The following is a 23,162-nucleotide window of genomic DNA, read 5'->3' as shown; positions in this document are numbered from 1 at the left end:
TGATCCCCCATCCCCCGTCCCCCATTCCCTGGTAAATGCCATTTTACATTATTTTCTTAAAAGTTTGACTTTTAAGACTCCATATATAAATAGTATCATCAAGTACTTGTCTTTCTTTGACTTATCTTGCTTAGCAAAATGTACTCCAGGTCCATCCATATTGTCACAAATGGCAGGATATCATTTTTTTTTCTCATGTCTGAATAATATTCCATTGTGTATATATATATGTCACATTTTTTAATCCATTCATCTGTTGGGCATTTAGGCTGTTTCCATACCTTTGCTATTATGAACAATGCTGTGATAAAAATGGGTGTGCAGGTTTCTCATTGAAATCTGTTTTCATTTTCCCCTGGCTATATACGCAGAGGTAGAATTGCTGGATTGCATGGTAGGTCTATTTTTAATTTCTTGAGGTATTTCCATATTTTTCCATTGTGACTGGATTAATTTGCTTTCTCACCAATAGTGTGAGCCCATTCCCTTTACCCTGTCTCCTGACCAACACTTGTCATCACTTGCCTTCTTGATGATAGCCATTTTAACAGGCCGGAGGTGGTAGCTCATTGTGGTTTTGATTTGCCTTTCCCTGATGATGAGTGATGTTAAGTATCTTTTCATGTGCCTGTTGGCCATTTTCGTATCGTCTTTGGAAAAATGTCCATTTAGTCTTTCTGCCCATATTTAAATCAGAGTTTCTGTTGTTATTAAGTTGTGTTAGTTCTTTATATGTTTTGGATATTAACCCCTTATCTGATCTACGGTTTGTAAAATTCTCTTCCCATTCTGCCATTTTGTTTTGTTAATTGTTTCTTTTGTTGTGCAGCAACTTTTGAGTTTGATGTGGTCCCATTTATTGATTTTAACTTTTGTTTTTTGTGTTTTTGTCATCATATAAACAAAATAATTGCCACGACGACTATCAATGAGCTTCTTCTCTGTGTTTTCTTCTGGGATAGTATCAGATCTTCTGTTTAAGTTTTTGACCCATTTTGAATTAATGTTTGTGAACAGCATGAGATGGGGGTCCAATTTCATTGTTCTGCATTATTTTCTCTAGTTTCCCAGAGCCATAGGAAGAGACTATCTTTCCCCCATTGGGTATTCTTGGCTCACTTGTTGAATATTAGTTGACCCTATATGCTAGGATTTAATTCTTGGCTCTGTATTCTGTTCCATTGGTCAATGTGTCTTTTTTTGTGTGTGTGTCAGCACCTTACTGTTTCATTGCTATTGCTTTATGGCATAGTTTGAAATCAGGACATCTGATACTTCCATCTTTGTTCTTTTTTTCTCAGGATTGTTTTGGCTCTTTGGGATCTTTTGTGGACCTTCACAAATTTTAAGATTATTTCTTCCTTTCTGTAAGGAAGGTATTTTGGTATTTTCTTCGGTATTTTGATGGGGATTGTGCTGAATTAGTATTAAGTAGTATGGTCATTTTAACAGTTTTTATTCTTCTGATCCATGAACGCTTGATGTCTTTACATTTGTTTGTGTCTTCTTTGAATTCTTTCAGCAAAGTCTTGTAGTTTTCATTGTACAGATCTTTCACTCCCTTGGTTCAATTTATTCCAAAGTATTTTACTGCTTTTGATGCTATTGTGATTGGGATAGTTTTCTTCTTTCTTTTTCTGGAGCTTTATCACTAATGTAAAGGAATGCCACTGATTTCTGTAAGTTGATTTTGTAACCTGGCACCTTACTGAAATCATTGATTAATTCCAACATTTTTTAATGGACTCTTTGGGATTTTTCTATATATATTAGATCATATAATCAGCAAAGTGGCAATTTCACTTCCTTCTTTTCACATTTCTTTTCATGGTAGCAAGTTTCTGACAATGGCAGAAAACCTATTTGTGGCTAAAGGTGTCAAATCGTCTATGTCAGAAGTTCTCGATGTAACCATCAATAAACCATCTGTCTATATCAGAGCATGCATCAGTATGAACTGGAGGGCTTGTTAAGACACACTGACTGGGTCCCCATCAGAGCTTTTGATTTGGTAGATGTAGGTTGGACCTGTGAACTTGCATTTTTAATAAGTTGGCGCCTATGCTGCATATCTGGAAACCAGATTTTCAGAATCAAAGAACCAATGGCTTTCCACCTTGGCTATACATTATAGGATCACCTGAAGAGTTTTTGAAAATCCTCTTGCCCACAGCACACCTCAAACAAACTAAATCTAAATCAATGGGGGTAGGGCAGAGACATTAGTATTTGCAGAGTTTCCTAGGGGATTCCAGTAAGCAGTCAAGGTTGAAAACCATTGTGCTGGAAGCGTTAATTTGTTCTCCCTGCTCTGGAATAAGTGAGAAGAGATAGGATGGACAAAGGCTCTGTAAGATATGGCTGAGCAGAAGACATCATCAAGAATCTGCCTTTCTCCATCTTTTTCTTTTTTAAATAAGAAATTGCATATATTTAAATTGTATAATATGATTTGATATACATATTTAAATGACTGTGATAATCAAGCTAATGAATGTATCTTCTCACATAGTTACCTTTTCTGCGTGATGAGAACAGCTGAAATTTATTTAGAGCAAATTTCTTTCATTTATTAATGTGATGCATTACATTTTTTGATTTGTACATGTTGAACCATCCTTGCATCCCAGGGATAAGTCACTATTATATTCAATGACTATTAGCTATAGTCATCATGTTATATGTTAAATTTCTAGACCTATCCATTCTACATTATTGAAACTCTATACCCCTTAGCCAACATTTCCCCATTTCCCCCACTTCTCTACCCCGATAACCAATGTTCTATTAACTACTTTTATGAATTTGCTTTTTGAGATTCCTTATGTAAGTGAGATCATGCACTATTTATCTATGTCTGACTTATTTCACTTTACATACTGTTCTCCATATTTATCCATGTTGTTGCAAATGGTAGGATCTCCTTATTTTAAGACTGAATTATATGGGTACACACACACTTAAATTTCCATTACATGCTTCAGGCGAGTGATTCTCAGACATGGTTGCTCATCAGACTCACTCAGGAGGGCTTGTGGAAACATAGATTGCTGGATCATACCTCCAGAGTCTCTGACTTGGTAGGACTGGGGTGGAGCCCAAGATGCATTTTTGCCAAGTTGTCAGGTGATTCTGATGCTCCCAGTTTGAGGACTTTATTTGGGTCACAACTGCACGAAGAGAAACAGAATATGAATGGAGAAAATACTCCTGGCTTCTCTCTTTCCCATTCAATTCTTTGTTTCTGGTAAAGAAGTTGACTTTGTGGTGAATAATGTAGAGAGAAAGAAATCATCAATACCTATGGCTTAACTCTCCTAGGATTTCTCTTTCAAGTTAATCCACACTGGTTTGGCATTTTGGACCTATAAACACACCCAGCTCAGAGTCCACGCCCAGCTTTGAAAGTATATACGGTGGTTCTTTCTATGCCTAAGAGAGATAAAGCCATGATTCTAAAAAGACTGTCTGCTCACCAAAACCCTCAGGGGATTGATCCGTCTAGAGTTTGTTAAGGGACCCAATTGGCCATACGTAGATCCACTTTAGTACTATCAGCAATAGAGACAATTTTAAAACATATCATTCAGCTTTTGTGTCTTTTTCTTAATTGGTTACTAACTTGGGGAGAGGTGAAAGGTGTAATTAATTTTCACTACTCAAATCCCAACAGTGACTTAAAATTAACTTAAAATTTTTGAGTCCTGTCACATATAAAAATCTCTTTATGAGATCCTTGCAATTGTTTGATAGTTTGGCTGGAGATACAAATCTACTGGGGTTGAGGATACTTCCTTTATAATTGTTAGGTTATTAGGACCAGAGTTAGAGAATTTGCAAGGCTTTTAGAATTTTTGTAGATCCTAGGTACTCTGGATATTGAAAGTCCCACTCTCATTGTATGAAACATGATACAAAGAATCATGGTAAAGTGATATAATATTGTATTTTACATGTGTTTATTTAATCTCTCATTTTAATTTTTAAAAATATTTTATTTATTTATTCATGACAGACACAGAGAGAGAGAGAGAGAGAGAGAGAGAGAGGCAGAGACACAGGCAGAGGGAGAAGCAGGCTCCATGCAGAGAGCCCAACGTGGGACTCCATCCAGGGTCCCCAGGATCACGCCCTGGGCCAAAGGCGGCACTAAACCACTGAACCACCCAGGCTGCCCTCATTTTTTATTTTTATATGTTTTAATCTTTGTCTTTATATACACACAGAATATATGTATATAATATTTCTATATATTACATCATACACATTATATATTATATATGACATATATAATATACACATGATATGTTATATATGTAATATATATAACATTATATGTTACAATATATAATACACTTATTTATGTATATTATATATAGTCTTAATGTGTAAAGAAGAGAATAGCCCTAAGCATCCAATGTTGGTGGTGAGAAGTTGGAAGTCAGTTTAATTCTAACTCCTTTATAGGAAACTACTCTACACTTTGGTACATTTTTGGGTCTCTTTTTTATTCTTGATGCTTGAGATTTCATAATAATGTACCGAGGTTTAGACATTCCTTTCCTTTTACCCTGGACTCTTAATGTATCATTTCACTATGAATATTTGTGACCTTTATTTCTCTGGGAAATTCTCATATATTAAAACTTTGATATTTTCACTCCTAGTTTCTTTTTCTTCTGGAACTTTAAATATGGGGCAGAATCTTATTAATAGCTGCACGACAGTCCATTAAATAGATAAGCCATGGCTCCAGCATTACAAACTTAGGCTGCTATCAGTAACACCTTTGCAGATTGTTCTTTTGAATTATTTCCTCAGGAATAATATTTAGGTCAAAGATTGGGAAATTTTTGCATAGACTTGCTTGAGACTTCTTGTATGAGAAGCCTCTTTTGAAGAGTGTCTTCTAAACTGAAGAGGCAAGTCTGAGGCCAGTGACTGATTGTTGATGGAATTCAGGCCACAAAAACACGGCCCCAGAGGCTGTTCTGCAGAGGCAGACATGTTCTGGTCATGTTAGTTAATGTGTACCACAGATACCATGAGGTTAGACTTTCTTTTCTACTGTACCTGTCTCTCAGGTGGTATATCTGATTCAGAGCTTGCATGCTCTCTTTCTCAATCTCAAATATATAAATAAATTTTTTATAGAAATATGTTTTCCTTCATTGTATTATCCTCATCTGTGCAATGTAGAACTATTTTTTCTAGCATTCTTTAGCCTCAGTCCCTGCATCTATGAAATTCTTTTTTTAATAATAAATTTATTTTTTATTGGTGTTCAATTTGCCAACATACAGAATAACACCCAGTGCTCATCCCATCAAGTGCCCACCTCAGTGCCTACCAGCCAGTCACCCCCACCCCCCGCCCTCCTCCCCTTCCACCACCCCTAGTTCGTTTCCCAGAGTTAGGAGTCTTCCATGTTCTGTCTCCCTTTCTGATATTTCCCACTTATTTTTTCTCCTTTCCCCTTTATTCCCTTTCACTATTATTTATATTCCCCAAATGAATGAGACCATATAATGTTTGTCCTTCTCCGATTGACTTATTTCACTCAGCATAATACCCTCCAGTTCCATCCACGTCGAAGCAAATGGTGGGTATTTGTCGCATCTATGAAATTCTTATGGTGCTTTATTTGTAGTATTCACCTGACTGACAATTAAGAGGACCAGACTCACAAATCACCCAGATGTTGTAATAACTGGAAATATAAAATAACTATTTCTAGGGATGTCTGGGTGGCTCAGCAGTTCAGCGTTTGCCTTCAGCTCAGGGCATGATCATGGAGTCCTGGGATCGAGTCCCACATCAGGCTCCCTGCATGGAGCCTGCTTCTCCCTCTGCCTGTGTCTCTGCCTTTCTCTCTCTTTGCGTCTTAAATAAATAAATAAATAAATAAATAAATAAATAAATAAATAAATATTTCTAATATAGCAAAGGCTCTAATGCAAAAAATGGACGACCTATATGTACAGGTGAGGAATTTCAGCAGAGTGAAGGACACTTTCATGCAAGGAATCAAAAAATGGAAGCAGAGATGAAGAATGACTTTAATGAATTTATTAGTGCACTGGACGCAGTCAAAGAAAGAGGCAGTGAACTGGAAAATAGTAGAAATTATAGAAATGAAACTGATATAAGTGAAAATGGACATCATAAATGGCTACTGAATAGTTTATCTAAATGAAAACACAAAGATAACAAGCCAAAACAAATAAACAACAGATTATCCAATAAGTGTGGGATATCTTATTGTCAAATGAATATGTAATTCACAAAATTGGAATCACAGAAGAAGAAGACATTAATCCAGAAATCTAAGGTGCTCAGAGAACACCAAGCAGAATAAGTTAGAAGTCTGAGTACTCATGCACACACACACACACACACACACACACACACACACTCACACACCCTTAAACCATAACATTCAAAATTTTGAAATTCAAAGATAAAGAGGAAATCAAAACCAAAGGATCTGTTACATATGGAGGAACAGATATAAGAATTAGGGTCAGAAGTTATGCAAGCAAAAAGAAAATTAAATGACATCCATAAAGGACTGAAGGAAAAAATAAAACAAAAACAAACACAACCACTGTCAACTGAGACTAGTACATGCAGTTCATTCCCCTACCAAAAGTCATTAATAAAGGAAAAATAAAGACTTTCAGACAAACAAAAATTGAGAGAATTCATTATCAGCAAAATTGCACTAAAAGAAATGCTAAGAAGTCCTTCAGGGAGGATAAATATATTAATCATAAATTTGGATTTACATAAAAAAGGATAATTGGCTATCTAAAGTAAAAAGAAGTAACAATGTATTGTGTATTGTATTTACCATTTGTAAAACTAAAATGTGTGACAATTGTGTAAAAGGAATGGAAAAGGAGAAATTTGGAATATAATTTTGTAATTTTTTTAAAGATTTTATTTATTTATTCATGAGAGACACAGAGAGAGAAGCAAATTCCATGCAGGAAGTCTGATGTGGGACTCGATCCCAGAACTTCAGGATCACATCTGCTGAGCCACCCAGGCATCCTTAATTTTGTAAAATTATGAAGAAAAGAAATTCTCTGCAACCTTGTGGTAGGCAGTAATTTCTTAATAGAACACAAAAATCACAAATTAAATTTTTTTTAATTTATAAAATGAACTTCATCCAAATGAAAGTTTCTGTGCTCATTTTGGTTAGCAAAATGAGAAAAGTCACTGTCTGGAAGAAAACACTGGAAAATACCTATTTAATAAAGAATATTGATAATATATAAAGGATTCTTAATTCTCAAGAATAAGGAAAAGCACTCAATTTAAAAATGGGCAATGTATTTTAATAAACCTTCCACCAAAGAAAATATAACAGTGAAAATAAAAGACATGAAAAGGTCATTAATAACTAAAATGCATACTAAAGCCACAACCACACACAACTACAAACTTATACAAAGGCTTTAGAAAAAGCTGATAAAAACATATGCATGTGAAGATGTAGAGCAAAGGGAATGCTCATATAAGGTTTGTAGGAGTGCAAAATAAAGGCAACATTGGAGGATTTGGCAGCTTCTTATTAAGTTAAACATACACTACCATATGATCCAGTAATTCTATATAGAAATGTTCATATTGACTTTATTCATAATACCAAATACTGGAAATAAATACTGGAAATGTCTTTTAGTTAGTGATGGATAAACAAACTTTGCCGTATCCATACAATAGAATACTATTGATCAGTAAAAGGGAATATATTACTGGTATGCTCAACAATATGGGTGAACCTCAAAGGCATCATGCCAGACTCAAGCCAGATATGAAGTGCAAGATTGTCAGGAGAGAAATCAGGTCAGTGGTTATGAGGGGCTAGGGTTGTAGGGAGAGGTTGTCTACAAAGACACAGATAGGGGTGCTTTGGGAGTGATGAAACTGTCTCACAAATTGATTATGGTGCTGTTCCATGCTTGCATGTATACATTTGTCAAAACTTGCAAACTGTACACTAAAAAGAATAAATTATATTGTGTGTAGGTGATACCTAAAATTTTAAAAATGCTTCCTGTCCAAGCCATTTTGGGATTTTTCTTGGTTATCTTTCTTTGTTTAATTGATTTCTTTTTTAAATTTTATTTATTTATTCATGAGACAGAGAGAGAAAGAGAGAGAGAGAGGGAGAGAGGGAGAGAGGCAGAGACACAGGCAGAGGGAGAAGCAGGCTCCATGCAGGGAGCCCGACATGGGACTCTGTCCCGGGACTCCAGGATCAGGCCCTGGGCTGAAGGCAGACACTAAACTGCTGAGTCACCCAGGGATCCCTGTTTAATTGATTTCTAGTGTGATTTCTATAGTCAGAGAACACACTCGATGTGACTCCAGTACTTTGGGATTTATTGATACTTTATGGCCTAGCATCTGCTCCATTTTGGTAAGTGTTCCATTTGCACTTCATATATAAATGTGTGTTCTGCAAATATTGGATGCAGAACAACAGCAACAAAATATGCCAAAATCTATGTGTCTAGTACTTACCTTAACCAGTAAACAGACCCAAAACCTTGGAATCCTGAGTCTTCATCTTAGCGATTGATTCCATATTCATCCATCTGTCTGATTCCTTAACAGTGGGTACTAGCTTTAGTAGGGCTGGCTCGGATCAAGTTAAAAATTCAAGGGTGATTCTTTTTTCTTCCCCCTCAAGGGTGATTCTATGTTTCTTTGCTGCTCCTTACCCTTTTTCCCATTCCCATTTCCCTTCTCACCTCAGAACAAGACCCTACGATATTGAAGTTCTTCTGCATTCAACATGTCACAGAGAATGAAAATGTGATAAAGAAATGACTCTGGTCTGTCTTACAGCAAAGACATTCACATTTAAATATGGTACATAGAAATGGGAGCTGGAAAAATGGCAGATACCTCATTTAGCGATAGGTTATGGGTTGGGTTTGACTTCATCTCAGCCACACAGTTTACACAGTATCATCTATAACAATTTACTTAGTCATCCTGTGATTCAGTGTTTTCCCTTGTAAGATGGAGATAATGACCAATCTGAATTATAGGATCATGGTGAAGATCTTAGAAGGTAACACATACAGTGTATCTACTCTGTGCAGTGGGAATACTTATGATGGGCTCTGCTTACAGTCAGGATAGCTGGTATGTGATTTCAAGTGGATTTTGTTTGGTCAGGATGTTGCCTGAGCTTGTGAGTTGATGTGTCTCCTAGGAGGGGCTAGGAATCATTTCATGTGGCATGATGGAAATCAGAGGAAAGAGACCTCCCTCCCCATCCCCCTAACTCCCCATCCCAATCCCCCTGAAAAAGATCTCATGCTGTTTCCTCTTTGCTTGGGGTTGATTACTCCTAAGTGCTGGACCAATTGCAAACCTTACACAGTGATATTTGAAGATGGGGCTAGTAGCAGCAGATGCACCCTCTCCCTAACAGAAAATATTTCCCCATCCTCTAATTTGAGAATTTATAGAAAAAAAGGAGACTTTTTAAGTGAATAGAGACAGAGAGGAGATAATCCCAGAACCAAGATTCTCATGCAATTAGTCATATATGTTTAGTTTTAGCTAAACAAATATCATTTTAGCCCTTACTGTTTGCAAGCCTGTGGTAGGCCTTATCACATATTTCAGTCTTTTGGTGCCTGGAACCTACATCCAAAGGACTCTATGAGATTTTGATGATTTTGTGATTTCTTTGGTTCACTGAAGCTTTACTAACCTCTATGCCAGATTTCCAAGAGGAAGACTGACAGCTATACCTGCTAACACAGGTGATGAGAAGAGGACATGGCCATGTATAGAGTTGCTTCACCTTGAGTTCAAAAAAAGGGAGAGATGCAAAGTGTCCAAGATTGCATATTTTCTGTTCTGGTTTTCTATATGCTGAATGAAAAAAAATCAGTGGATGAAAGAACATTTATTAGATTTCTTCTGAATGTCAATGTGCTAGGTAGAAAAGGCAAAAGAAGAATGCAGATGCCAAAAATCAGACTATCTAGGCTTGATACCCTTTGGGTCATTAAAAATCTACTTGACTTAAATTCTCCATGTCTTCATTTTCTCCTTTATAAATTTTTGGTGGTAGGGAGGGGCACCAGCAAGCTGAGTAGGGGGATAAAGCTGGGTGTCCCTCAGGGCACCCAGGGGCATAGAGGGAAGAGTGTTGATGACCACCATAGAGCTACACTTCCTACAGCCCAGAGCTGGGAGGCCTAGAGTGTTTGAAGGCAAAGCTGAATTTCATCTTCTTTTCAAAACTCTCACAAATAGTCACTGGCTTAAAGAAAAAGAGAGAGAGAAAAAAAAGAAAAAACTGGTAGTGGATAAATTGTGAAGGTCCCAAGAGTTATTATGTGTAGAGTACACAGAGCAGTGCTTGGCATGTAGTAAGTACTAGGAGGGTTTGTTGTCATTCTGATTCATCCAGACTTGACAATGGCTCTATGAAGGAGGAGTAATTTCAATCTATTTGACAAACGAAGAAACCAAGACTCAAAGAGCTAAAATGACTCACCCAAAGCCATGCGGTTAATACATAGATGGGCTGACTCTAGAATGAATCCACTACCATTTCATTCTATGTCTTTACACATTAAGAGCTACCTGGGAGCTAGTAGGTTGGATGCACAGAGTCTAGGAAGGATGCTCCCAGTGAGAGTGGGCTATAGTAGGATAGGGTTAACAGGAACTCATCCACTGGTCTGGAGATCTTTGGCTGTCATTTTTCTTCTTTGACTCACTTTTCCTTTATCTATTTAATAGAAACGAATGACTGACATATATTAGGTACCCAAATTTCCTTCCCTTAGGTCAGGGCCTGATTTTCTTCCTTCTTTCCTAGCCGGAGTTGGTTGGGAAGTCATTCTAGCTCTGTGCCCTTTCTCAAAGCCACCAGGGCAGAAAGCACAATGAAGACAAGGAATTTGATAGAACTCTGAAAACCAAAGGTTAGGACTGGGAGCCAACCAGGTGATTAGTGGGTTGGATTTTCGGTCCCACATGCCCCTCTTCCGTCAACCTCCAGGGAGGGGAGAGAGGCTGGCAGTTGAATCAGTCCCCAATGGCCAACGATTTAATCACTTATGACTATGTAATGAGACACCTATTAAAAACTCAAGAGGTCAGGGGCTGGAGACCTTCCAGGCTGGTAAACATGGATAGAAAAGGGCATGGAGGCTCTTAGAGGGCATGAAAGTTCTTCACACCTTCCCTTTACCTAGCCCTGTGCATCTCTGGCATTTGGCTGTTCCTGAGTTACATCCTTTTATAATAAACCAGTGAACTCGTAAGTAAAATGTTTCTCTGAATTCTCTGAGTCACTGTAGCAAATGTATCAGACTTCAGGAGGAAGTCTTGGGAAACTGATTTACAACCAGTTGGTCAGAAGTGATTAACCTGGGATTGTGGATGGAGTCTGAAGTGCAAGGGGAGGCAGTCCTGTGGGAGGTCACCCTTAACCTGTGGAATCTGAAGCTATCTCTAGGTAAGTAATGTCAGAATTGAGTTGAATTGTAGGACACCCAGCTGGTGTCTGGAGAATTGCTTGTTGGTGTGGGGCCCCCCTCCCAAACATTGGAATTGGTCCCAGAATACAAAGGACAGTAAAAATTGGCCATTTAGCCTGCTCCTAGAGGTTAGGGGAATCTCTCAAAAGAGCTTAATGTAGCAACTTTGTAGAGCTTAGAGTCTCCAATCCATCAACCCTGGCTTTACCTCTTTCTAACTTTGCCTCTATGATCCAACAGACTGCTCTCTTGATTGAACCCAAACCCAAATCCAGCTAATTAGTTTGAATTTATTGGCTAATTTTCTTAAGGAAGATTAATGGATTATTCACTTCTGGCAACTCCTATGTACATAGCTGCTGAGATAAAACAGGTGTGTGTGTGGGGGGTATGTGTGTGTATGCATATATACATGCAGGATTCTGATTACATTCTTCTAAAGTTATATGCTAAAACCAAGGTCTGGTTTTTTCCTTTGACTTCAACAAAAGCATCAGGTTTCCTTCCTTTACCAACCAACAATCACATTTCCTGGTGAAAGATAAAAATCAGTTTCCATTACAGTAGGGAAATCATTAGCATGTGCTAAAATTTGGGTTTCCATTTCAGTAGAACTAATGATTTTCAGGTGCTAATGATATTACCTTGAGAAAGCCCCTACTAGAGACAGGAAGACATAAGGTTGTATCTTAGGTATTTGTAGGTAGAAGGTTGGGCCTGCAAGCCTGTAAGATGTGGTTTGAGGGACAAGTATAATGCTTGGAAAAGGAACATGTACTGAAATTGGGTGCTGGTGAATTTTCAGTATGAAGTTGACTAGCTGTGCCACATTGAGCAAGGCCTTTATATCTAGGATGACCATATAATTTATCTTCCTAACCATGGCAGTTTTGAGAATAAAAGGTGCTTCCATTAACATCTGCACCAGGAAAAATGGGCATAAAATCATGACTGACCATCCTTTATAACCTAGTATGTATGTGAACCCTACATGTAACCTCCTACCACCCTGGCTATACCCCCTTATATTCCAAGCATCTGGCTTAAATTGTAAAGCCAAGAAAGCTAAACCTATGCAGATTTAGTAAAGCTCTCTAAGTACTAGGTGTTCTGGACAAGGGTAGCAGACCAGTTTTAATACCAGGATGTTTATGGCCCACATTTACCCATGACCTTTCAAAGCAAAGTTAGGCACCCAGAGTGGTCACATTTCCTCTGAGGCATTTGGAATGTTGGCAACCAGACCAAGCAATTTATATGTGTCATTTGCATGATCTTTGGTGGGTGAAAGAGGGGTTGGTATTGAGCAGAGGAATGTAAGAGACCATCAGAAATTTCCTGGTCTTTGCTGAAAATGGAAGGCCCCACTTGGGTTTGTGCAGCCCCAAGCCACATTTTAGGCTTGCTGTGCAAGGCAGTTCCCCAGGGACCAGGAGTCTAGTGTTACCAGAGTTCAGCAGCCAGGCCAGGAAAATCAATACCCTACTGCTAAAGGTTAAGAGTTTATCCAACTGAAAATTTAAAAAAATAAATAGAATAAAGTTTTGGCTTTTCTAGTAGGCCTCCAAGGTGATTGGGGACAGGCTCCATCCCTTGGATTTCAGCTTTTATAGGGACTTGGCTTTGGGAATATACATGAGCCAGAAACACAAAACCACTGGAATCAAAGATTTCTGAGAAAATCAGAGTCACAGACTCACGGAGGCTGGGCCTTACCATCACCTCATTTAACCCCTTTAATTTACAGATGAGAAAGCTGAGACCCTGGGTAGAGAGTCCAGGAGTCCCAGTCTGTTACTATAATGTTCTAGATATCAATATATTCTGGATCTCAGGGATGTTCTCCAATAACATATTTGAGGCAACAATACCCACCACCGCCCTATCTTGTTTCTTCGTGTTGTTTGTAGAATATTCATAAGTCTCTTTCTTGGGTATTAATGAGACAAATTCCTGGAACCTCTGTTGGAACAGGTAATAAACAAGAACTTCATTTCTGTTGCAGAATTTGAGAGAATAAATGTGAGAGGGGAGGTGATGACAACTATCTTACCGTCAATAATACGCCAGCAGAGAAGAAAGCTGAGACAAAAGGGAGAGGGGGAAAGACACCGGAATGCTGCCATATTGCTTGAGTTCATAGCTACAGCTACGTGTGAGTCCCTAATTGTAAAATATTTGGTGTAATCAGCCAACGCATTCCCTTTCCAGTTTAATCCATTATGAGTTGGGTTTCTGTAACTTAACCAAAAGAAACCTGCTGACACAGATGTGAAACAGGTGATTTGCCTAAGGTCAAGTAATAAATAAAATGTCCAGTTATAAGAGCGTTTTTCTCAAGTAGAATTTTCTCCTGATATACCTCCATCTAGCCTCAGGAATGAATGTACAAATAGACAGCCTGTGAGCTTACTCAAAGTTCACTGCCTGTACGGATGTCCAAACCAGAGTGTACATTTGGGCCGAAGATACCTCCCCCAAAGTGACAGGCCTTCCTTCCCAAACCCTTCTCAGAATGCAAGAGACTGCAGGAACAAACAAGGGGAACTTTGTTTTCTTCCAAATCCAAATTGGAGTATTCTGCTCAGTTATATACTACAGGAGACTATATCCTATAAGGATTTCTTGCAAAAGAATTCAGTCCTTGAGCTTGGAAGAAGGAAAACCCAGGGATTGTGTACATTGACTGAACATGTCTCAAGCTCTGGACACAGGAAGAGGAATAGCATGTCCTGACTATTCCTGGGACTAGACTTAAGGCTAAAGGTGGGGAAAATATGGGGAGACGGGTTTTGAATCAATATTAAAATTATTTAATAATTAATGCTGTTCAATAACATGAAAATAGCTTATGATTGGTTTTCTCCAAGAGGAAACCCTCAACAGATGGAAATAAGATACTTATAATAATCCAAATATCTTTTTTCTCTTCTAACTTCTTATTTTAGAATTATAAGAATTTAGGAGTAGATATTTCAGACCAGGCTAATAGGTAATTGGAGGGGAGGATGTGACTCCTAGGCAGGCCAATTGGAAAATGATGTGGGTAGAACAGAACCTTCCTCTGTGGCCCAGCCCACAGTCAGATTTCATAAATGGTTCAAGTGTAAGTGAAGAGAAAGTATTCTTGAACTATAGGGTGTAATGCTCTATGCCTATTTGATTCCAATTTTAATTATGCTTTCAAATCTTCTATATGGTTTATCATTATTTGGTTTCCTCCAAATGATTAAAGTTAATTGGAATTCTTTGCACATTTCATGGAATATGACTACTTCTATATCATGAGTATTTTATTTCCCTGAAGTTTCTAATCACTCCATGGAAAACACAATGATCCTATGAATTTTTAACCCTCCCACTCCATCTTCTCTCCTGCTATCATTTTCCCAGGGTTATTGGTCTGATTAGGCTTTTAAAATTTTCTTAAGCATACTCTGGTAATCAATATTTTTCATGAAAAATACTCTTTTTTGACATTAAAATTTGCATCTAGGGATGCATGAGATTACTATAATTTATTTAATCTGATATCTGACATTATACACCTTGTCAATTTTATTTCATATATTTGCACTGTTTTCTTCTCTTTCCCTTTCTCTCCTAGGTAGGGAATATATACATTTGGTTTGTTTTATTTTTTTTTTAAGATTTTATTTATTTATTCATGAGAGACACACAGAGAGAGAGAGAGAGAGAGAGAGAGAGAGAGGCAGAGACACAGGCAGAGGAAGAAGCAGGCTCCATGCAGGGAGCCTGACATGGGACTTGATCCTGGGTCTCCAGGATCAAGCCCTGGGCTGAAGGCAGCGCTAAACTGCTGAGCCACCCGGGCTGCCTGGTTTGTTTGTTTTCATTTTAATTCATTAGTGTTCAGTTTTAGGGGTTTCTTCTTACTTTCTTTAAGCTTGCTTTGTTTCATATATATATATATAGATATATATATACACACACATATACACATATAGATATAATTTCTTTTTTTCTAAATATCTTCACATCTAACTAATAATTTATTAATTATAATTATATAAAATAATATAATTATAATTATTAATTTAATTTAATTGATTGATTTAAAGTAAGTACTCTACACAACATGGAGCTGGAACTCATGACCTGAGATCAAGAGTTGCACACTCTACCAACTGAGCCAGCCAGCCACTCCAGTATACTTTCTTGATTTAAATATTTGGGCCATGCTTTTCCTTTCTTTTTTATTCAATAAAACTATACATAGATGTGATTTTGCCTGGTAGGATAGTTTTGGCTCTAGACCATAACCTTGAACTAGTACCACCCTCTCTCATCATTTTCCAGTGTTTGCCTTCTCTTTCTTAAAAGAGTTGCTATTTTAATGCCAAGTTGTTAAAATTCTTATTATAACAAAGAGAATTATTTATATTATAGTGTGATCAGAAAAATCTTACATGACTTTTGAGCAAATTATTTAAAAAGTAGATTGTACTCAAATTTTTCAAATATGTTATAATTTTCTGGTACCTTACATATATCCCCAAATCATCTTCTTAATCCAGAGAAGTGATCTTGCTCTCTCAGAATAAGCCTCTTAGTCTTTGTTTCTGTGTCTTTTCTTATGCTAGATGAATTTCTTCAAGAATCTAGTCTCACTCTCTCCCCACTAAAAACTATCCATTTTTGGGGTCAATATAAAATGGAGTTTTTTCTTCAAATTTTTCCTGATTATGAATAAAATCTTTCTCCTGTCTGAGTCATTTGTTAGTTACTAAATATGATTATGGTACCTACTCTTCTTATTTTATACATTTTGACTTGGTGAATTTTGGTCTTTTTGTGGGCACAATAAAATACAGAGTGGAAGGTGTTATGTAATAGGCCCTCAGATATTTGTTGAGTCAGATTCAATAGGGTTCAGATTCCAAAATAGGAAGTCTTTGTTCCTAAATGCGAATAACTTCCCCAAAGTGTAATGCCTGGGATATAGACACTGGGCTGAGTGGATTTTGTAGGTTAAAACAGATTAATGCAAAATTGTTCATACAACTAGAAACTGTTGCTGTTAATAATGAATAGGACTACTGGTCAAAGAGAAATTGAAGCCACCTGTACCAAGTTACCCTTCACCTCTGCCTTTGTCTCTTTCTGGGTCTAGAAAACTCTTCCTGTGTCTCTGCTTCCTCTACCAGTAAACCTTCCCCTGGGACAGTCAATTCTGAAGGCAATTTTCCAAGACCATTTGCAGAATTGGCTGGGGCTTCAGCTGCAACATGAAAAAGGCATTTATTCTGGGACCTCAAAATGGAGTTCAGAGGAGACATTGCTGAACTTGTTTCAAAAGCAGATTCTATATGCATCAGTTTTATTGCTTCAGGTATAAATGCTAAACCTAATAGTTTAGCTAAAACAATGTATGTTTGTGTGTGTGCATGTGCACACTCTGAGTTGGGTGTTGTTTTCATAGGTTTTTGCAGATATTTTGACACTTCCATATACACGCTAAAAGTTTAGTGTTATGTCCTGAGTCACACATCTATAAAAGCAGCTATTTGTGTTCTTATGCTGGATTGTGTGCCAAAATCATAATGCCTTTCATTCTTGAACCTTGCAGTACAATAAAATATTGAACTATATTGTGAAAATATCTAGAAAAAAATCTGGTTTTATTCTGTAAATGTATATACCAAGATTACCTTCCATATATATGAATTTTTGTCAACTTTTGACAAATTTAGATAACTTTTTTTGAGAAAAAGAGGAATAATAAGCAAGGTTTGTCTAGATTAGGAAGAGTCTTACCTACCAGTCTTAAAACATTAGGACTTACAAGTCAGTAGAACTAATTTTATAGGGCAACCACATTACGTGCTGTCCAAACCGGGATGCTTGGGAGTAAAAAAAGTGCCATCACCTGACTACTACAAGTATAAACCCATCTGTCTTTGGCAAAAAATGACATGTGCTCATCTCCTATTGTGAGCTATAAGGGAAATAAATATTCTTTCTAGATATATCTAGCTTCTGGCCAAATTTTTTGCTGCATCCCATGAAAGATTGTATTCTAGGCTTAAAATGACAAATATTTAGCCTTGATGATAATACCTCTCTTCCCTGTATTCATAGCATGTCTTTCATTAATCATATTCTTTAACATTGATCTCTGGTATGGTATCAGACTCTTTTTCAACATAGCTCTCCAAATAGCCCAAAGCTATTATTGGGCTTAGCCCATAAGATTGAACTTGCTATACTGAATTTGCTATGGCATATAATGGTTAGGGTTTTTTGTTGTTGTTGTTGTTGGCAAAGGTTAATATTGACAGAACCTCTTTTGTGTGTGTGTGTGTGGTAATTAGAGCCGGGTAAACCCGAGAGAGTCCATCGTGGTTCAATCAGCTCAGCCACAACTCCCCATTCTGGTAACAAGCATGTACGTCAACAAGGAGGGTTACTTACAGCAAGGAGCTCAGCAGTGGGGCAAAGAATCAAAAGCAAAATGGAAACCAGATTACAGTTTATTTAAAGCTAGGCAAATGCTTGAAACTTCCCCTCTCTTACGATGCAGAGTTTCTTTGTAAAAAGATGAATTTACAAACTTTCCTCAGGCTAGGAGGCATAAATGGGGCCTTCTGATTCCCCCTGCTAAATCCTAAATGGCTAAGCATCCATGTCTGTGCCAATCTTACCCTATCACAGGCAACGAGCTGTGCATGCGGAGAGCTGGGCATGGTAACATAGAGCCTCTAGGATCTATTCACCACATAGAAGGTACAAAAATAAAGATTTTCTCTGCCTTTGGATCTTCAAGGCACTGCATTACCATCTGTTGGAAAACATGACCCAAAGAATATTGTGGGCTCTGAACATTCAGTTAAAGGTTCTTCTTTCTATTGGAGTGGAGGGATGATAATAAAAAGTAGATCAAGGAGCAGAATTAAGATGAGTGTTTTCCAACCCCATGGGTAAAGTTATGAATATGAGGAGTAGAGTGTGTCTCTCTTCTTCAAGAAGGAGATTGACTTTATTCTAAGTCTAGGCAGAAGTTGGGACTGTGATTATTGCTAAAAGCCTCCAAAGGATCAATATTGCCTCAAGATCTGATGAATATAGTCTCTGGTGTTGAGACATTACTGACCCCTCTAAAGCCTTAGGAGCCAAAGATCTTGGGGCAATCAGGTAGATATCATTTGAAAAAAAGTTGCAAATGTGGTGGATTTGCAGATTACAGTAAGATCTACTTGTCATCATTAGTGTGGCATTGAAACAATTCTGTCTGAATTTTAGTTATATCTCAAAGTTTCTCCTCCACGTAGTAAAGGAGAGACATTTCTGAAGCTTGATAAAAGGAATTCTCTGAAAAAAATAGAACTCTTAATAAGCTCTGCTCACTGTCATGACCAAATGGAGAAGTACCACTGCCAGTTCAGTTATCCCATTATCAGTAGGAAGGGATGAGATTCCTACCCAGATATTCCCTGGTGGCCACTTATATTAATATTCTCAGACTTCCCAGAATTGAATCAATTCATCAAACTATTTTCTTTGACCCTGGTCTGCTGAGCCAGGATTGATAAAGAATTGACTATAGTCCAAACCAAGTATTTGAGTGCCACTGGGCCATCACCCCAATAAAGATCCTCTTCCTAATGAGCCCTCAGTGTAGCCCAACTAACTTTTTCTCCTTCTCTCATGTTCCCAGAGACTTTATCTCTCCCCATAAACTATCCCAAAGTCATCTCACCATGTTCCCCTCTTCTAGATGCTTGCCTTAGCAACAAAGCTTTTGCACCAGGGATGGAATGTAGGTTTCATTTGACTGTGATCTATTGGTACTAGCCATATAACTTAATAAAGTAAGAAAATCCTGTGGCTTTATTTGGCCTTGATGTGAAAATGCACACTAATTGATTAGAAAAATCTGCTTGGATCCCTGTGTGAAGACAAGGAGTAGTGTCACAAGTACCAAGTATCTACCACCCATAGCCTGGGCCCATCCAGTGACTCCCATCACCCCATCATCATAAGGAGCTCTGGCATAAACAAGCTGACGTGATGCATCAGGTCTTCTGAAACTTTAAAACACAGGCAGTCGAGAATTATGGGCTACTGGTTTGCAGGGATTATTCCACCATGAAAAGCTGGCCAGTCTCATATGGACAAATTAGAGAGTGAGGGCCTGCTTTGCACAGACTCAACACCTGTGGAGGACTGTGAGCAAGGACACCCCAGTGTACTGAGAACTGTTTCCAAGAATGCTCTGATACCAGAAAAACTCCAAGTCAGCCAGGTATTGATGTTGGTCTTCTGGGCAAGTCTCTTATTCAGACACAGATTTGGGGTTTGGAGTCACAGAAAAAGAGCTAGAAGGCAAAGACAAAAGAGCTAAGGTTCGTGACAGGGTTTTGGATCTACAGAAAACCAGGAGAGTTTGGTTGGAAAACAGAGTCTGGGATCCATTCTATAAGCTGGGCTAGCATGGTGGATAGACTGAGGTTCCAGGATTCAGAGCTGTCTCAACAGAGGTGTGTCCGACACAACTGTCCTCTAACAGTCTGATTGCTTGTTCTGGCCCAGCACAAAAACAGGCAGACTCTACAGGTGAAGTTACTAGGACATTTGCTTAGAAGAGACGTGCAATCCAGGTTCTAGAAGATTTCATAAAAACTGTACTCTAAGCTTACTCTTTCTGCATAACCGTGAGGATGACATGCAAATATCCTCAAAATAGGCAGTCAAGATATGCAGATATAAAACTACTTGATTCAGCTGGTCAATTTAGACTACCAGTTTGGCTATGTATTAAAATGGAATCTTTGGATAAACTGCTGACACCTTTATTCTCTCGTTTGCTTTTTATCCTCCAGAAAAATTAAAAAGTGGGCATTGGAGGGAGGCAGGGTGCCTGATTTTCCTCTGCCCGCTCTTCCATCGGCCCCAGGGCTCTGGTTTGCTTTCACCTTGTACAACGGTCATAAAGTCAAATAGTCCCATGGCACCCTAAAAAGATCGTTCTTTTCCTATCAAACCAAGATCCTATTGACACTCAGATCCTCAGATTCATCCCTGAATTACTAGCTTTGAACTGAGGACTTCTTAGACAACCTGGGGGCTTCCTGGGGGGGTTTTATCCCTTTTTTAAAATATCGATTTTGGAATTTTTAACTAGGTTTGTGCCTCTGATCTTTTCTCAGCCTCAGTAAAATCCTTTATTTCCCACAAGTTTGACAGAAGCCGACTGTTGGAGATGTAAAAGGATCAGGACAGAAGGCCTTAGGAAAAGTTAGCCATGAATTTATCTCAGGAGAAGTCTGGGCAATCACTGCAAGCATTACAATGCATGGGAACCAGGTGGAATTTGGCTGACTGTGTCCTGTAGCAGGTATTGAAAGAAGCAACTGTGGGAGTGATAAGCACAAAGCTCATTCCTGAGGCTCTTCTTTGAACCTATAGTTGCCAAGACTTGTTGATAGTAGCTGGCTCTCCAAAAGTCACACTGTTAAAAAAAGATAGTAGTAAAAAATCATAGAGGCAGGTCCAAGATGTGTTTACATCTGACTTTGAAACATGTTCTTGTACTGATGTCTAAAAGAGTTAAAACAGGCTACCATTATCCTAACTTTGAACCCCTGCTCACCTCCTGCCTATTCTCCAAAGCAAACCAAGTAATGCCAGATATCAAATTATATAGAGGAGGCTTATGAGAGGGACTCCCGAAAGGATGCCTCTGTCTGTAATCCTTTGTCTTGCAATCCTAGGTGGTGCCTCACCCATGTCCTCTGGGTAGTCATTACTGTTGCCAAAGACTTCCTCTGTCAATGCCTGTAAGTCCACAGAAAGCGTGCACAAGTAGGCTCAACCCACACTCAGGGCAGTCTGCAAGTGCTGGGGAGGCTACACTCTTTGTGACAGACCTCAGTCCATGAAAAGTGGGAGTTGGTAGGAAAGTAGCCTAGCGTCCTTGGCCTTGTGGTAGGATCTCTCTCAGGTATACTGTAACCATCACCTTGTGAGGTTGGCCCTAGTCACTCCCAGTAGGAATCAACTCATTTATGACCGTATATTGACTTACTTCTCTTCCTTCCCACTCTCTCACTGTGCTTCCTGGGATCTTCCAAATAAGCTACTTCCAAATACACAACCTTCACTCAGTGTTTATTCTGGGGAAACCACCCTGAGGCTCTGCCTGTCTCAGCTCGTTGTAGACCTCAGAGGGGAACCCGGAGCTATTGATATCCTTGGAGATGAAATACCTTCCTGAGATCAAACTAGGACATGGATCAGGTAACCCTTCTTCAAACTAGAAAGGAACAGCAAGGTAATATTATCAGTATATATATATATATATATATATATATATATATATATATATGCAGAGAAGGTAAGTGTACTTTTCTACTGATAATTGAGAGTCCTGTGCATTATATTCAGATAGATGTACATAAAAGCCTATGACATTATTTGCTTACTTATAGTCCTCACTTTTTCTTAATAAATTTGTTGTGTCATTTATTAAAAAGAAGATAATAAAACACAATAATTAACTCAATGAATTAGGACAAATAGAAGGTAGGGGTTAGGCATTGGAAGGTCAGGGTAGGGGTCACACTGGGTCTGTATATCATAAAGTATTGGCAATTGCAATAGGTGGGCTGTCACTTTGGTTCTGAGCTTCCTAGAGGACAAAACAAAGAGGAAAATGGGTTTTCTTAAAAGCCCAGGAAACTAAAGTCATGATTATATATGCTTTTCTAATTACATGATTTTTATGTATGATTTCGTATGATTTTATAATGTTTTAGCTACTTAGCTTTCTGAGCTTTCTGACTCAGTTTTGGTCTTCTTCAAAACATCTTTACTGTTTCATTTGTGGCTTCCTTATTTAGGGTGAGTTCCTCCTCCTTTCTCTGCTGGGAAAACAAAGATTTCCCCAATTTTAGGACCTATTTTGTTTGTTTCCATAGTTACTGAGGATGTACACATACCCACACACAAAAACATACTAACTTTTTACAATATTGAAATGAATATCAGTGTATAGTTTTTCATCTACTAAATTAAAAATAAATATTTTTGAAAAAGCATAGTCTTTTCAAAGAAATCATAGCTACTAAAAAGTAGTTTTACTCCTTCCTTTAACAATGCCAGAGTTTTGGCTTAAATAATCATTATTAAGATAGTTTGGGGGAGATGTATCAATCATCAAAGTTAATAAATTATAGAGTAGGTATGTTCTAACAACTGATAATTGGCATCCTTTAAATAAATAAATTATTCTCAGTTCAAATAACTCCATACCCAAAGGACAAAACAAATATGAATTTCAATAACCAGTGAAGATAAGGATCATAAATCTTTTGCAATTTCTTCTGGGAATGAATATTTTTGTCCAATTTGATGTGTTTATCTCCTGTTATTAAAATCCAAAGTTTAAAATTTAAGTTCTCAAAAATGAACCAGGAGAGTTTTCAAACTTCTATTGGACATATAGATACGTTAGCCTTTGGATATGACCTCAGACATTTTCTATGAAAACTTACCTCACAGGAAGAAAGATTGAGTGATCCTCAACGCAGAGTGAACTAAACCAGGATGAAGCTGCATTTTAGAACAGCTGGGAGTCCCCAGCTAGATATCAGTCAACTTCCCATTCTC

General features: G+C 38.0%; 1 long non-coding RNA gene across 1 annotated transcript in view; it reads right to left on the bottom strand.

The window, feature by feature from the left end:
• Positions 1–23,131, bottom strand: part of LOC140617883 (uncharacterized) — a 34,355-nt gene extending 11,224 nt beyond the window's left edge. Inside the window, exons 1-2 of the long non-coding RNA XR_012018033.1 lie at positions 23,048–23,131; positions 3,062–3,170 (exon numbers count right to left, since the gene is read on the bottom strand). This is a non-coding gene — a long non-coding RNA (uncharacterized lncRNA). The remainder of the gene's footprint in view (positions 1–3,061; positions 3,171–23,047) is intronic.
• Positions 23,132–23,162: the final 31 nt, after the last annotated feature.

Source organism: Canis lupus, chromosome 26 (genome assembly GCF_048164855.1).
Source record: "Canis lupus baileyi chromosome 26, mCanLup2.hap1, whole genome shotgun sequence".
Classification (NCBI taxonomy): Eukaryota; Metazoa; Chordata; class Mammalia; order Carnivora; family Canidae; genus Canis; species Canis lupus.
Note: the sequence above shows the minus strand (reverse complement) of the source record. Positions and strands in the feature narration are given on the sequence as shown.